Raw genomic sequence first — 15,808 nt, 5'->3', positions numbered from 1 at the left:
TATACAGGTCTTTCGCCTTCTTAGTTAAATTTATTCCTAAGTGATTTATTCTTTTTGATGCAATTTTAACAAGACTGTTTCCTTAATTTCTCTTGCTGATAGTTCATTATTAGTGTATAGAAATGCTACTGATTTTTGTATTGATTTTGTACTTTGCAACTTTATTGAATTTTTTTAGCTCTATCAGTTTTTTGACAGTCTCATATATATATATATGATCATGTCATCTGCCATTAGAGATAGTTTATTTGGATATCTTTTATTTATTTTTCTTTTCCAACTGCTCTGATGTGGACTCTATTACTATTTTGAGTAAAATGGAAGAGTGGATATCCTTGTCTTGTTCCTTATCTTGGAGGAAAGTTTTCATTTTTTCAACGTAGAGTATGATGCTAGATTGAGGCTTAGTATATATGTCCTTTATCTGGTAATTTTTGATTGGTTATCCAAACTTGTGGATTTATCTTACTGAGTTCTGGATCTTTTTACGTTTTTTAAAATATTATTGAGCGTTGTTTAGGAGGTACTTAAGTTGCCTGGAGCCAGTTTGATTCTTTTTTCATCTTTCTATTAAGCTTTGACAGGTAGAAACTAGATCAGTGTTAAGTAAAGAGATACTTGCTCCTCCACTGATGAGAAAAAATATTCTTCTGAGTATTCTATCCAGTGATCTTGAGTTGTGAGGTTTTTCATTTTGGCTAGCAGAGAACTAAATTCCTTAAGTTACACTGAATGAGAATGAGCAATTTCAACTCTTAAGTTCTCAAAAAGTTCCAGAATTAACTTTATCTGATAAAGATCACTCACGCTATAAAGATTTTTTTTCCCATCTCTTTAGTGAACTTGCATTGATATTTATTTTATAAAGCCCAATTTGCAGGTCATTTATTATTTTTATGTCTTGACAAAGTTTTGCCATGAAATGAGTTGAAGCATTTAATTTCCATTCCATTGATACTTATCATTGCATCAATGGCCAATTTTTCTTTCTAGTTTTAGGTTTTAGTATGGAAGTTCAACTATCAAACATACATATAAATGAAGTTTTATAAAAACTATTCTCAAGTGCACTTGTGACCACTAATGCCACGTGTTAATATGGGAAAAGGTGGTGTGCTTTTGATGTGTCATCTGCCCTTGTTCATTACTGAGAAATGTTACAAGATTGAATTTCCTAAGTTTTATTTTATAACTGCTAACCTCAGCTGTAATACATTACACAAAACCTCTGTGGTGTAACATCAAAGCATATACATTCTAATCAGATGTACTGATAGACAACCTGCAATGGAAGGTGCCTTCCATCTTGTGATATTGACGTCTGACGGGACCTCCTCCTGAATCTTCTGCATCTGCATGGGCAGCAAAGAAAGAATGCAAGAAACCTCACATGTCAAGGCTTTACCTTACATGGAGGAGAACTTGAGGCTCTTTTCTTTAAGACCATGAGGAGGAAAGAGGAATCAGTGAGCTAGCCAGATGCATTCACAGAAGAGGAGGCGTTTCAGACTGCTCTCACTATTTACCACACTGCTAAGAGTTTCTAACATGTTCTTTTTTTCTTTTTCTTTTTTTTGTTTTTGGTTATACTTGCTACTCCATTCCTGCACTGCATAGTAAAAGTCAGCATTACTCTGATGTGGTTGGGCACTGGTCTCATGGGGTTTTCCCTCACTTGTCTATTAATGTCCTTTCTCAGTTTGGTGACTGGACAAAGCATTGTGTTATTCTCTCTATCACATTTGTCTGACTCCTGAGCTTGTGGTATGTTTCTTAGGATAGAGCAGGCCTTAACAACTCAAAGAAACTCACTCAAGTGTTTGATGAGTAATCCTCTCTGGAGCAGTGGTGAAGAGTGCCTGCCAGTGCAGGAGATGCAGCTTCAATCCCTGGGTCAGGGAAGATCCCCTGAAGGAGGAAGTGGCAATCCGCTTCCATATTATGGCCTGAGAAATTCCATGAGCAGAGGAACCTGGCAAGCTACAGCCCATAGGGTTGCAAAGAGTCAGATACAACTGAGTGGCTGAGTGTGTGCATGCGTACACACAGACACACACACACACACAGACACACACACAGAGACACACACACACACACACACACACACACACACACACACTGCTCTGAAAAAACTGGGTAGATTCCCTCTTTTTCCTTTTCCTTTCTGCTGCCCCTCACCAAGAGTGTTGCAGGAGACGTTGCTTTTGAGCATCCCATTAAGATTTGAAACTGCTATTTGCACTGTGTGTAGACTTTCTTAAACAGGGCCCTAAGGTGAGTTTGAGGTTGTCAGTGTGAGTAGCTAGCAGAGTTAGAGTATGGAGAGCTGCAGCTAGACTCATTCCAAATAATTTGCATGTCACAGTATTTATCACTTCTGTCAAATATCAGTGTTTCTTCAACATGAGAAACTACATAAAGTTATTAGCATTTTGCTTGCAATTGGAGGTTGATATGATGGGAAGATTTTTTTTTTCAGATTTTGCCTTTGCTTGCTGTCATTTTCAGACTTAGCAACAGCCAGGTTTGTTGCATATTCTGGTTTGCAGTTTTGTCATTTCCAGGATATTTTGCACCTTGCACTTTTCTTGAAGAGGTGGAGTTTATGTGGGTAACTAGCTGTCCTGTCCTAAAGATTTATTCCGAGAGATAAAGTCAGGTAAGTGAGCGAATCTAGATGCAGATGATTGAAGAGAGAAGGAATGGATTCTTTTGCAAGAGTTCAGAGGCAAAACCTATCTGATTGATGAAATTTAGATCCTGGAAAGAATAATCTGACATATGGAGCCTTTGGATCCATCATTGCCAGAAAGTATTGCATTTTTGTTACAAACTGTGTTCTAATAAATTCTGGGAAGTAAATCTGTAGGGGCAGTGAAGTGGTTTTTATAAAGAAAGAGAAAGACAGAATAGTATATAAACAAAGAAAGAGTGAAGGATAAGGGAATGAACTCTGAAAAGAGATATAGAAATATTGATTACATATGTCTGAACCATTTGGGCAGGTCCAAAGATGGAACTGAGGTTTCTTATCTGCAAATCCATCATTGTAGTTGCTATGGTATGTATCAGAGACTGGAAAAATCTAGTATATGGGTTATATCTGTTCCACCATCTATTTTTGTAAATAAAGTTTTATTGGAAAACAACTCACTAATGTATTTTAATTGCTGCTTTTACTCTAGAATTGAGTAATTATTATACAGAGACTCTATAGCCTAAAAAGCTGAAAGTATTTACTGTCTGGTATTTTATGAGAAAAGTTTGTCAACACTATAATACACAATAAACATATAAGTACTAGAGAATTGTTGTTACTCAAATCCGGTGTGAAAGGTCAGAGCTTCCATGTGACTGGGAAATAGGTGTCTGACTTTAAAAAGAGCTTGGTGGTTTGTTGGAGTGTTCAATCCAACCTCCATCTCTCCTGCCAGTATAAAACCAAGAGCAAGAAAGATGAATTGACTTGCCCAAGGTCACAGTTAGTAAGTGACAAAGTCAGAATAAACTTCCAGGCCTCTACATTCTCAGCCAAAACTTTTTTCAGATGTTGATAAAGAAGGTGTACATTCAGTTCAGTTGCTCAGTTGTGTCTGACTCTTTGCAACCCCATGGACTGCAGCACTCCAGGCTTCCCTTGTCCATCACCAATTCCTGGAACTTGCTCAAACTCATGTCCATTGAGTCGGTGATGCCATCCAACAATTTCATTCTCTGTCATCCCCTTCTACTCCTGCCTTCAATCTTTTCCTGCATCAGGATCTTTGCAAATGAGTCAATTCTTCATATCAGGTGGGCAAAGTATTGGAGTTTCAGCTTCAGCCAGTCCTTCCAAATGAATATTCAGGACTGATTTCCTTTAGGATTGGCTGGTTTGATCTCATCGAATTCTAAGAGACTCTCAAGAGTCATCACCAATACCGTAATTCAAAAGCATCAATTCTTCTGCACTTAGCTTTCTATATAGCCCAACTATCACATCAATACATGACTACTGGAAAAACCATACCTTTGACTAGACATGCCTTTGTCAGCAAAGTAATAATGTCTCTACTTTTTAATAAGCTGTCTAGGGTGATCGTAGCTTTTCATCCAAGGAGCAAGTGTCTTTTAATTTCATGGCTGTAGTCACATTATAAATGAGTAAATGGTGTCTCTTATTTAGTAAAAATTTCACCGATTAGGGAGCTGATGCTTAGTGGAATGCTATATTCTGGATTCTACCTAAAGATGATTTAATCTTTAGAAATAATAAAAAGACCTCACTGTAATGTAGAGTTATTATTTAGCAAAGATTCTGGAAAGAACTTTTGGGTCACCATTATCATAAACCTTGAGTGATCTTTCACAGAATATCTGTATTGCTTCCAAAGATGATTTTGCTCTTAAAAATCTCTGTCTTTATTTTGAAAATTTCTATGAGACTTCAAATTCTCAATTCTACCAATGTAATTCAGACCCTTGCTGCTTAATTATATTTCTTTTCAGTTGCACTTTCTTGATGTTAAGTATTGGCAGTGTGAAGATTTGGATGCTAAATAACTTCCTCTGACACGAACATAATTAATGATCTTAATTTTGAGTTCAACATTCAATGAAATGGAACACAGCTGAATGTGTGCATCAAGTTCTTGGAATATTAAAGTCCTCCACAAAAGTTTGATTTCCTATATTTTTAATTATCTCTGACTTACATTGTCAAGCAGAAGAGATAAGCAAAGTAACAGATTACATACCAAATTTTCTCACTCCTGATCCAAGCATAACTGAGTCATTGTCTTTTTATATATCAAAGCCTATAACTCAGAGTTAGGTTAGCATCTGCCAGGGGAGAATGGCATAGTTTTTTCTTCCTTGTTTATTGTGATATTGTCTATACGAGATGTACACAAAATTCAATACCTTGTCATTAAAATCAGTGTCTGATGTGTTCTCATTAAATGAGAGTTCATTGAAATTTATGCTGAATTGATGCTTGTATTTTTGTTTTGCTGACCAAAATAGATTCAGGTTATCAGTTCAAAGGGGGGAAAAAAGGCGGCAGCAGTAGCTTTGGGGTGTATTAACTTAATTAGAATTAAATAAGATTTGTAGGTTTAAAAAGACAAGCTTTAATTCTCCTATACAATTTATTTCTCTTAAGAATTCTGTTCCTCAGATAAAGCAAAGTGTGTTTCTGGAAGTTGTATAAGTGAATTATCATAGTTCGACAATTCAGGGATTATATACATACTAAAATCTCAAAATGAAGCATCTCCCTCATCCACATCCATGCATTCTTTTCACACTCGCTCGTTAAACCACTGTTGATTTAGAGTTCACTCTATTCCCAGCCTCTGGTGGGCAACTGCCATGAATGGTGACCCCGCCAGACGCCGCTGTTCTCACACAGCATGTAACATACACAGTGAGGGAGGCAGCTATTACTAAAGTCATCCCACAGAAATAACCATAGGATTATAGCCTGAGAAACATGCAGAGGAAAGAGCATGCAACGAAAACTTGGCAGACCAGGTATTCAGGGCCCCTTCCTGTTTTCAGATTTTACTGAGCTGAAAGCTAACTGATAAGTAAGGTGTTAATTAAGGGGAGGATGGTTCAGGGTCAACTAGTGCCCAATGCAGAGTAAGCTGCTTGTATAGAGATTCCCTTACAGAGGAGGCAGATCCCTGATTTGTCCAGAAAATGAACACCAGCCTAGTTCAGTGTGAGACGCTGTGGACACAGAAAGTAGAGATGCCATCCTGCTACGGAGTTTTGTCTCTTAAGGCTCACAGCCATTAGTGGGTTTGATCAGAGAAGCCCCATGGTGATGTTTTAGAGTGTAAATGCCTCTCCTGCTAGGGTGGTACTGAATTAGAACAGGGGTGAGGGTGAAAGGTCATGGGGAGGTCTCCTTCAAGACTGTTAGGGTTTTCTGTGGACCTCATGCAGGTGGTTTTGTGTGTGTGTGTGTGTGTGTGAAACAGAATACTTCTGCTAATGAAGAAAGAAGAAAACCGATGTGAAGGTCGGCTCTGAACCGAAAGCCTCCATGCCAGCTTCACATTTCATAAGGGAATCCCATTCTTCTTAAGAAGAAATCAAGCTTTAGAAATCTTCAGGGACTCTCAAAGTCACATAGCTGCTTTAGCTTGGGATTGAAATTTAAATCCATGATAGTTTTATTTCTAAACCCAGTTTTTTTTCCAATATAGTCACCTCAAATTCCTCGCTTAATGTAAATACTTGAATAGGGATCATTGATCAAGTAGATTCTTTAGTACAATCTAATGAAGTTCTGGAAAGTTAATCCGCATTTTGTTTGTTTCAGAGGTACAGCAAAGAACTTCAGGGGCAAATTAAATCATAACCTAAAAAATGCAGGGAGGAAATCCATAGAACTTCATTTCAGTATATTCTCCAGTAATTTGTACAGAAGTGTTTTTATACTGAATATTGCTTATGTAATGTGTTCTTCTGCCAGAATTTAGAATAGAAAAGCACCCAGAATGTCGTGTTGTTATAGTAGAATTAAATGATGTTTCTCCTTTCTCCACAGTGTTTAATTCTTCATCAATTAGATGCCAATTGGAAGAAACTTTCAGTTGTTTTCAAGTCAGGACTCTCTGTTTTACATTGGGTTAAATGTGTCTACATGTGAAAGGTCCTCAGGAAAGTGTGGGTAATAAAGTATTAGAACTTAATTTTCCCCATTTATAAAATGTCCTATATATGCAGAAACTACATACCTTTACACACGTATACATGTACATACACACGTTTTCTTAGAGTTTGAAGATGGCTAATTTAATTTACGGTAAAAATCGGATGGTGTTTGCCTTTGAGGAAGCATGGAGTTTACAAAGTATGCAGAATCAAAAGCATCATTTGGAGAGGAAAATTCCTTATCAAAAATCCTTTAAACTTTCCAGAAATGCTCAGACACTTTTCTCATTTGATATTTACTCCAGCCCTGTGAGATTGATTTGTTCATTGAAAATAATGGTTGGCCTGAATTTCAGGGTGGTTCATGTCTAGTGAGCAGAAGTGCATAAATTCCTGCTCAAGCTCAGTGCGAGTGTAAAGTTTCCAACGAATTGTTTGGGAAGATAAAGTGAAGCTGGGGCCAAGATGGCGATCTATGAGTACCTTCCCTTCTATCCTCCGGGCCCTCAGACCACACATCTCCAGATGTGAAAGTCTGGACGTTTTGAAGAGTTTAGCTGTGGAACACATAAGCATTTGAGTCTTAAATGACTTTTTTCCTTTTAGCTGAAGCTAGTGCTGAAGAAAATTCTTTGAGAAAGTTGGTTCATGGAAAATTCCATAGTTAGAAATGTGTGGAGTGTGAAGAGATTCCCACTGCACAGGTCGGTCAGCACAGACCTCCCCGTGGCCTTGCAGCCTTGAAGTGTCCAAAGGAATTAGGTAACCATGATGCTTTCTCTTTTTCTCCCACCTCCTTGTGCCCATAACAGCTTGATTTCAGTTTTTTAGAGATTCAGATGAAGTCAGGAACTTAGAATACCTTTTTAATGCAAGAGCATGTCTTGTGTTCTGCAGTGGTTCCTATTGATTTCAGACAGAACAGTATTTCTAGAAGGATTCAGAGCAGGTAATGAAAACAGGAAGAGATGCTGACCTGCTAGATCAACTTATAATCTCGACATCAACGTGCAACTCTATTTAATAGTTTAGGAACTAAATAAATCTAATCTAATTAACTTGCTCAGCTGTAAAAGATATTTATGTGAATTAATTTTTAATTCTCTGTGCCAGAAGGCACGATGATGCTCCCCACCCCCTTCACAGAAGCAGAGTCTTAACCTAATAAATTAGTTAATCATGTTAGGGAAGAGTGATCTCACTGCTTTAGAAATTCTCTTTCTTCTTATACTTTGCTCCATGGGGCTAATTTTGGAGCTTCCCAGTTATGAAGAAGTTACAGAATATTTTGACCAAAAATGTATTTTTTTTGAATTAATGATTGTTGCAAATGATTGTTTACCTTGGAGTTTGATTGCCTGGATTTTTAATCTGACATCTTCATTACCTGAGACACCATGCTGGTCAAAACTATTTAGCCATCTTGCTTAGTCCTCTGCTTAAGAAGATTACCAAAAAAAGTTCCATATTATAATTGACCTGTTGGGCTCTTTGAGAATTGTCCTAATCTAAGTATTTAAAATTTAACTTTCATTGACTTTTTTCTTCTATTTTCCTATTTTCGTTAGTTTAATCATAGTATAATTTACATATAAAATCATCAGCTTTAGTGTATAATTCTGTAAGTTTTGAAAATCTAAATCCCCACCCCAATCAAACTATAGAACTTTTCCATCATCATCCAAACTTCTTTGTGTTGACATCTCTCTAAATTCAATTCCCTTCTCCCACCCCCAGACCTTAGCAAACACTGGTCTGCTTTCTATTCCTATAGTTGATCCTTCTCCATAAATGAAATAAAACAGTATTTTGAGAAAGTTGGTTCATGGAAAATTTCATAGTTAAAAAGTGTGGAGTGTGAAGAGACATCCTATTGCACAGGTCAGTCAGCACAGACCTCCCCATGGCTTTGCAGCCTTGAACTGTCCAAAGGAATTAGGTAACCATGAAGCTTTCTCTTTTTCTGAATGGTATTGCATTGTTTAGAGACATCATGGGTTGTGGGTACTCGTGTTCACTACATGATGGATATTTGGATTCTTTCCAGTTGAATATTAAGAATAAAGCTGTTTTAAATGCTTTTGAACAAGTCTTTGAGTGGACATATGTCTTACTTTCTCTTGGCTAAACGCCTAGCTGCATATTGCTAGGTTTTCTGTTAAGTGTGCATGCACTTTTACAAGAGTGTTAAACTAAACTGGTTTCCAAATTGGCTATGCTATTCTGCATTCCAACCAGTATCTTATGAGTAACCATTTTTCTGTATCCTCAATGACACTTGAATTTTCTTTTTTTAATTTTAGTCATTCTAGTTGGTGTGTTGTGGTATTTCACTGAAGTTTTCATTTGCATTTTCATAAGGCTTAATTATGTTAAGAATCTTCATGTTCTTATTTGCCATTCATAAATCTTTCTACTGTCTTCCCAGTTTTACCTTTTTCAGAATGGCATGCCTTTCAGATTAGCTTCTATCACTTAAGTGTATGTATTTAAGGTTCTTCCGTATTTATCATGGCCTTTATAGCTCATTTCCTTATAGTGCCAAATATTCTATTGTCTAGATGCACCACAGTTTATTTATCTGTTTACCTACTAAAAGATATCTTGGTTGCTTCTAGTTTGGGCAATTACGAGTAATGCTCCTATAAATGTCCTTGTACAGGTTTTTGTGTGAACATACTCATGTACCTTCATTGGGTGAACACCAAGGAACGGAATTCCTGGATCATATAATAAGAGTATGTTTAGTTTTCTAAGAAACTGCCCAGCTACCTTCCAAAGTGTGCCTACCATTTTGCATTCCCATTGAAAATGAATGAGAGACCCTGCAGCTGTTCCAGATCCTCACCAGCATTTGGTGCTGTCAGTGTTTCAGATTTTGGCCTCACACTAATAGGGGTATAGTAATAAACATCTCATGGTTGTTTTAATTTACATTTCCTTCATGGACCATCTATTCATATGCCTATTTGCCATTTTCTTTGCTGGGGTATCTATTAAGGTCTTTGGCCAATATTTAAATCACATTTTTTTCTTTATTTTTTTATTAAACTTTTTATTTTGTATTGGAATGTGGCCAATTATCAATATTGTAATAGATTCTGGTGGACAGCAAAGGGACTCAGCCATACATACATATATCCATTCTCTCCCAAACTCCCCTTCCATCCAGGCTGCCTCTCAGGTTGGCTTCTATCACTTAGGCATATGTCTTCTAGCATTTCTGTCACATAATGTTAGGCAGAGTTCCCCATGCTATATAGTAGGCCCTTGTTGGTTACCCATTTTAAATATAGCAGTGTGTACCTGTCCATTCCAAACTCCCTAACTGTCCCTTCCCCCGGTGACCATAATTTGGATCTCTAAATCTGTGAGTGTTTCTGTTTTGTAAATAAGATCATTTCTATCATGTCCTTTTAGATTCCACATGTGAGAGATGTCGTATGATGTTTCTGCTTCTCTGTCTGACTTCACTCTGTATGACTATCTCTAGGTCCATCCATGTTGCTGCAAATGACATCATTTCATTCTTTTTGGTGGCTCTGGGTGATATCCATTGCATATATGTACCACATAATCTTTATCCATTCATCTGTTGATGGACATTTAGGTTGCTTCCATGTCTTCGCTATTGCAAACAGGGCTGCAGTGAACATTGGACTGCATGCATTCTTTTGAACCATGTTTTCTCTGAATATATGCCCAAGTGTGGGCTTGCAGAGTCATATGGTAGTTCTATCTTTAGTTTTTTAAAGGAACCTTCATACAGCACTCCATAGTGGCTGTACCGATTTACACTCCCACTAACAGTGTAGGAGGGTTCCCTTTTCTCCACACCCTCTCCAGCATTTGTTGTTTGTGGGTTTTTTAAAATGATAACTATTTTGATGGTGTGAGATATCTCATTGTAGTTTGATCTGAATTTCTCTAATAATTAGCAATGTTGCACATATTTTCCTGTGCCTCTTGGCCATCTATATGTCTTCTTTGGAGAAATTTTATTCAGAACTTCTGCCCATTTTTCAATTGTATTGTTTGTTTTGATGATGTTGAGCTTCATGAGCTATTTTTAGAGTTTGGAGACTAATCCCTTGTCGGTCACATTGTTTGCGACTATTTTTTCCATCTGTGGGTTATCTGTTTTGTTTATTTTCCTTTGCTGTGCAAAAGTTTTTAAGTCGGTCCCACTTGTTTATTTTTGTTTTTATTTCCATTATTCTGGAAGACAGATCAAAAAAGATATTGCTGCAGTTTATGTCAGAGAGTGTTCTACCTATATTTTCCTCTAGGAGTTTTATAGTGTCCAGTGTCACACTTAGTTCTTTAATCCATTTTGAGCTCATGTTTATGTATTGTGTTAAAGAATGATCTAATTTCATTTTTTTTTTTTTTACATATAGCTTTCCAGCTTTCCCAGCACCATTTGTTGAAGAGACTGTCTTTCCAACATTGTGTAGTCTTGCCCCCTTTGCCATAAACTAATTGACCATAGGTGTGTGGGTTTGTTTCTGGGCTTTCTATCCTATTCAATTGATCTATAATACCATTTTGGTGTCAGTACCGTATTGTTTGGTAGCTTTGTAGTATAGTCTGAGGTTGAGACGCCTGGTTCCTCCAGCTCTGTATTTCTTTCTCAAAATTTCTTTCACTATTCAGGGTCTTTTGTGTCTCCATACAAATTTAAAATACTTTTGTTGGAATTCTGTGAAAAATGCCGTTGGCTATTTGGTAGGGATTGCCTTTAATCTATAGATTGCCTTCAGTCTGTAGATTGCCTTGGGTAGTATAGTCATTTTGATAGTATTGATTCTTCCAATCTAAGAACATGGTATGTCTTTCCATCCGTTTCTTCTTTCATCAGCATCATATGGTTTTCAGAGTATAGGTCTTCTGCCTCTTTAGGTAGGTTTGTTCCTAGATATTTTATTATTTTTGATGCAGTGGTAAATGGGATTGTTTTTAAATTTTTCTTTCTGATCTTTCATTTTAAGTATATTGGAGTGCAAGACATTTTGTATCATGCAGTTTTACCTAATATATTGATGAGCTCTAGTAGTTTTCTGGTAGTATCTTTAGGATTTTCTGTGTGTAATATCATGTCATCTGCCAACAGTGACAGTTTTCAAAATTTCAACTTTATAGAGGTATAATTGGTGAATAAAAGTGTAAGATATTTAAAGTGTACATTGTTATTATATATATATAATTTATAAATAAAATATATATATTTATTTATAAATATATATATTATTTATTTATTAATAAATAAAATATATATTTTATATATATATATATAATGAAAGAATTCCCACTGCAGTCACCATCTGCAGTGCTTGTGCTGCTGCTGCTGCTAAGTCGCGTCAGTTGTGTCCGACTCTGTGCCACCCCATAGACAGCAGCCCACCAGGCTCCCCCGTCCCTGGGATTCTCCAGGCAAGAACACTGGAGTGGGTTGCCATTTCCTTCTCCAGTGCGTGAAAGTGAAGAAAGGGAAGTCGCCCAGTCATGTCCAACTCTTAGCAACCCCATGGACTGCAGCCTACCAGGCTCCACCATCCGTGGGATTTTCCAGGCAAGAGTACTTGAGTGGGGTGCCATCGCCTTCTCCAGCAGTGCTGGTAGAACTATGAAAATAAAGTCTGTCACTGTTTCCATTGTTTTCCTATCTATTTGCTATGAAGTGAAAGGACCAGATGTCATGATCTTAGTTTTCTGAATGTTGAGTTTTAAGGCAACTTTTTCACTCTCCTCTTTCATTTTCATCAAAAGGCTCTTTACTTCTTCTTTGCGTTCTGCCGAAAAGATGGTATCATCTGCATATCTGAGGTTATTGATGTTTCTCCCAACAGTCTTGATTCCAGATTGTGCTTCATCCAGCCCAGCATTTCACATGATGTACTCTGCATATAAGTTAAATAAGCAGAGTAACAATATACAGCCTTGACGTACTGCTTTCCCTATTTGGAACTGGTCTGTCGTTCCATGTCCAGTTCTAACTGTTGCTTTGCATACAGATTTCTCAAGAGGCAGGTCAGGTGGTCTGGTATTCCCATTTCTTGAAGAATTTTCCAGTTTGTTTTGATCCTCAGGGTCAGGTCTTAACATGCACATTTTAAAACCATTCTGAGCTGATTGTTGTGTGGTGTAGCATGTTGGTCTAGTTTTTGTTTTCTTTTTGCATGTGGCTATTCAATTTTCAGATACTTTTTTGAAGAGAATGTACCTTCCCCGCAGCATTATTGTATAGGATTATTTCTGGGCTCTGTATTCTGCTCAGTTGTTAGTGTCCTTGTTTTTATGCCAATATTATACTATTTTGGTTACTCTAGCCTTGAAATGTAGTTTGAAATCAGGAGAGTTGATACCTCCAGCTTTGTTCTTCTTTCTTAATATTTCCTTGGTTATCTGGAGTCTTTTATGTTTAATACAAATTTTAGAATAGTTTATTCTATTCCTGGGAAAAATGTCGTTCTTTTCATTATTTAAGATTTTGTTCTGCTGCAGTTAAATTACTTGAAAGACCTTTTATGCTATTGAAGTTTACTTCTTATGTATATGTATATATAATATATGTATACATATACACATATGTATTATATGTATATGTGTATATATTCATAAAATATTTATTTTCACATCTAGTCATATGAATTATAAATAACATAGTCCCATTTCCCTGTTGCCTCATGTGAATATACAATTTGTAAATCTGGTCTCTGTTAGCCCATTATGACCCCAAAGGAAAAGTTCAGTTATTGGTTTTCTATCAATCTTTTTTTTTGCCTTTCCCATTTTTGTTTGTCTGTTTCTTGCTTGGACCAAATACAAATCTTGTATAGTTTCTGAATGATATTTCAATTCATTCTCTAGTATTATATTTAAGATATCTAATAATATGTTGGAATTTTCTTTTTCCCTCTTTCCCTTCCTTCCTTTCATCAGGGCAGGGTTGTTCATTTTCGTTACCTATTTCCCATAACCCTTTTTAATGCCAATAATTACTCTTATATTGCCAAACAAGCTGGTTGCATCCTTATTTAAATCATGTATTTTATAGGTGGTACCATTATCTTGAATTCATGCTTAATGACTATCATCTTCACACATTAAAATCAGGAAGTTAAGTATATGTATTCTGCATTTACACACACTCAGGTCCTCTTATTGTTGACCAGGAGAGTCATTCAGTTCAGTTCAGTCGCACAGTCATGTCCGACTCTTTCCGACCCCATGAATTGCAGCACGCCAGGCCTCCCCGTCCATCACCAACTTCCGGAGTTCACTCAGACTCACATCCATTGAGTCAGTGATGCCATCCAGCCATCTCATCCTCTGTCGTCCCCTTCTCCTCCTGCCCCCAATCCCTCCCAGCATCAGAGTCTTTTCCAATGAGTCAACTCTTCGCATGAGGTGGCCAAAGTACTGGAGTTTCAGCTTTAGCATCATTCCTTCCAAAGTTAAATAAGGCCCTTCGCAGTTCACCTGAAACTACCACAACATTGTTAATTGGCTATGCCCCAATACAAAATAAAATGTTTAAAGTTTGGAAAAAAAAAAATAAGGTCCCCACTGCTACTCACCTTGGAATAACTATGCCCAGTTGTTCAAGAGAGAAGCAGCTCACGAGTAGATCGACTTTGAAGCAACTCTGGAAAATGACTGTTTTTTTCTTTGTGGTCTGTTTTCTACCCCAACTCAATCAGTATGGGATCGCTAAAGAAAGCTTTCTGTGTGCCATGTTATCTGTTTGTATTAGATATGACATCAAGATATTTTTTAAAAATTTTGTATCAATTTTTAAATAGTGAGGTAATAATGAGACACAATTATTTTTCTCTAAAATTAGTATAATATTTTGTTACATCATCAGCTTGAATTTGAGTTGTTATATTAATATATTTTAGTGCTTGATTTTACTGTAGCCCTCGTAGATGTCCTTATTTGTTATAAAGTTTTGAAAATGTCATTTTCTTTTTTTAATCTGATTTAATTTTCTACACTAAATTAAATATACTAATTTGACTTTCAGAAGTCTGTATAATTATGTGAATTAATGAAAATATTAAAGAAATTCAGTTCAGTTCATTTCAAGACCATTTGGTATGAAAAGCTATACTGATGAAGTAAGCGTTGTCTTGATAGATTCCCTAGGAAACGTGTTTGAATTAGTGGATTGGAATGATATTCAATTAACATATGGGTTGTTTCTATGCAAATAAAGGTTTCTCAAGTGCTTAAGGGAATGTTTGAGAAGTTCATTTAATTACAATAGTTCTGAGTATTACCTCTGAAATCTGTTTACCCCTGTATTTATACATATCTTTTGTTTTATAGATGATCCTTCATTTCAAGTAACCTATTTGAAGCTGGGATTCCCTGATAGCTCAGTTGCTAAAGAATCTGCCTGCAATGCAGGAGACCCCAGTTTGATTCCTGGGCTGGGAAGATTCACTGGAGAAGTGATACAGGCTACCCACTCCAGTATTCTTGGGTTTCCCTTGTGGCTCAGCTGGTGAAGAATCCACCTTGAATCTGGGAGACCAGGGGTTTGATCCACAGGTTGCGAAGATCCCCTGGAGAAGGGAAAGGCTACCCACTCCAGTATTCTGGCCTGGAGAATTCCATGAACTGTGTATAGTCCATGGGGTTCCAAAGAGTCAGATACAACTGAGCGGCTTTCACTTTCACTTTTCATTTGAAGTTAGTATAGTACAAATGTAATACAGTGGTTATCTCTAACTGTGTAAATACGGATGATTAACTTTCTTTTTCAGCTGTTATTTGACTGTTTTTTGGATACCTTTTCCCTAAATAATTAATTCTCATCCACATTGTAGATGAAAATGGCCAAAAACTTTGTCTCTAACAAATCATTTTCCTTTTAATAATTGAATTTTGGCAACTCATTGCTTTTCACAAAGAAAAATATACTGTGATATTTCTAGAGAATATATGATCTACAGCATGTATGCTTTAGAAGACTGGGAGGATTCAGTTAGATGAACTGATAGATAATCGTTTTTTCCAATTTGAATTTTCCAGTTGGAGAAATTGCGTCTCAACAAGATGTTCCGGCATATTGTGATAGCCTCCTTTGAAGTAGAGTGAATCATTCAGATCTTAACTTTTATGAGTATATCCACATTGAACATTTTGTATT

At 36.7% G+C, this 15,808-nt stretch overlaps 1 protein-coding gene across 1 annotated transcript in view; it reads left to right on the top strand.

Moving 5' to 3' along the window:
* The window catches only part of GRM7 (glutamate metabotropic receptor 7), an 881,213-nt gene that overhangs the window by 171,569 nt on the left and 693,836 nt on the right, over nt 1–15,808 (top strand). The window lies entirely within an intron of this gene.

The sequence above is a fragment of the Capricornis sumatraensis genome, chromosome 10, assembly GCF_032405125.1.
Source record: "Capricornis sumatraensis isolate serow.1 chromosome 10, serow.2, whole genome shotgun sequence".
In the NCBI taxonomy this organism is placed as follows: Eukaryota; Metazoa; Chordata; class Mammalia; order Artiodactyla; family Bovidae; genus Capricornis; species Capricornis sumatraensis.
The sequence above is the reverse complement of the archived record's forward strand: the minus strand, read 5'-3'. Positions and strand labels throughout refer to the sequence as shown.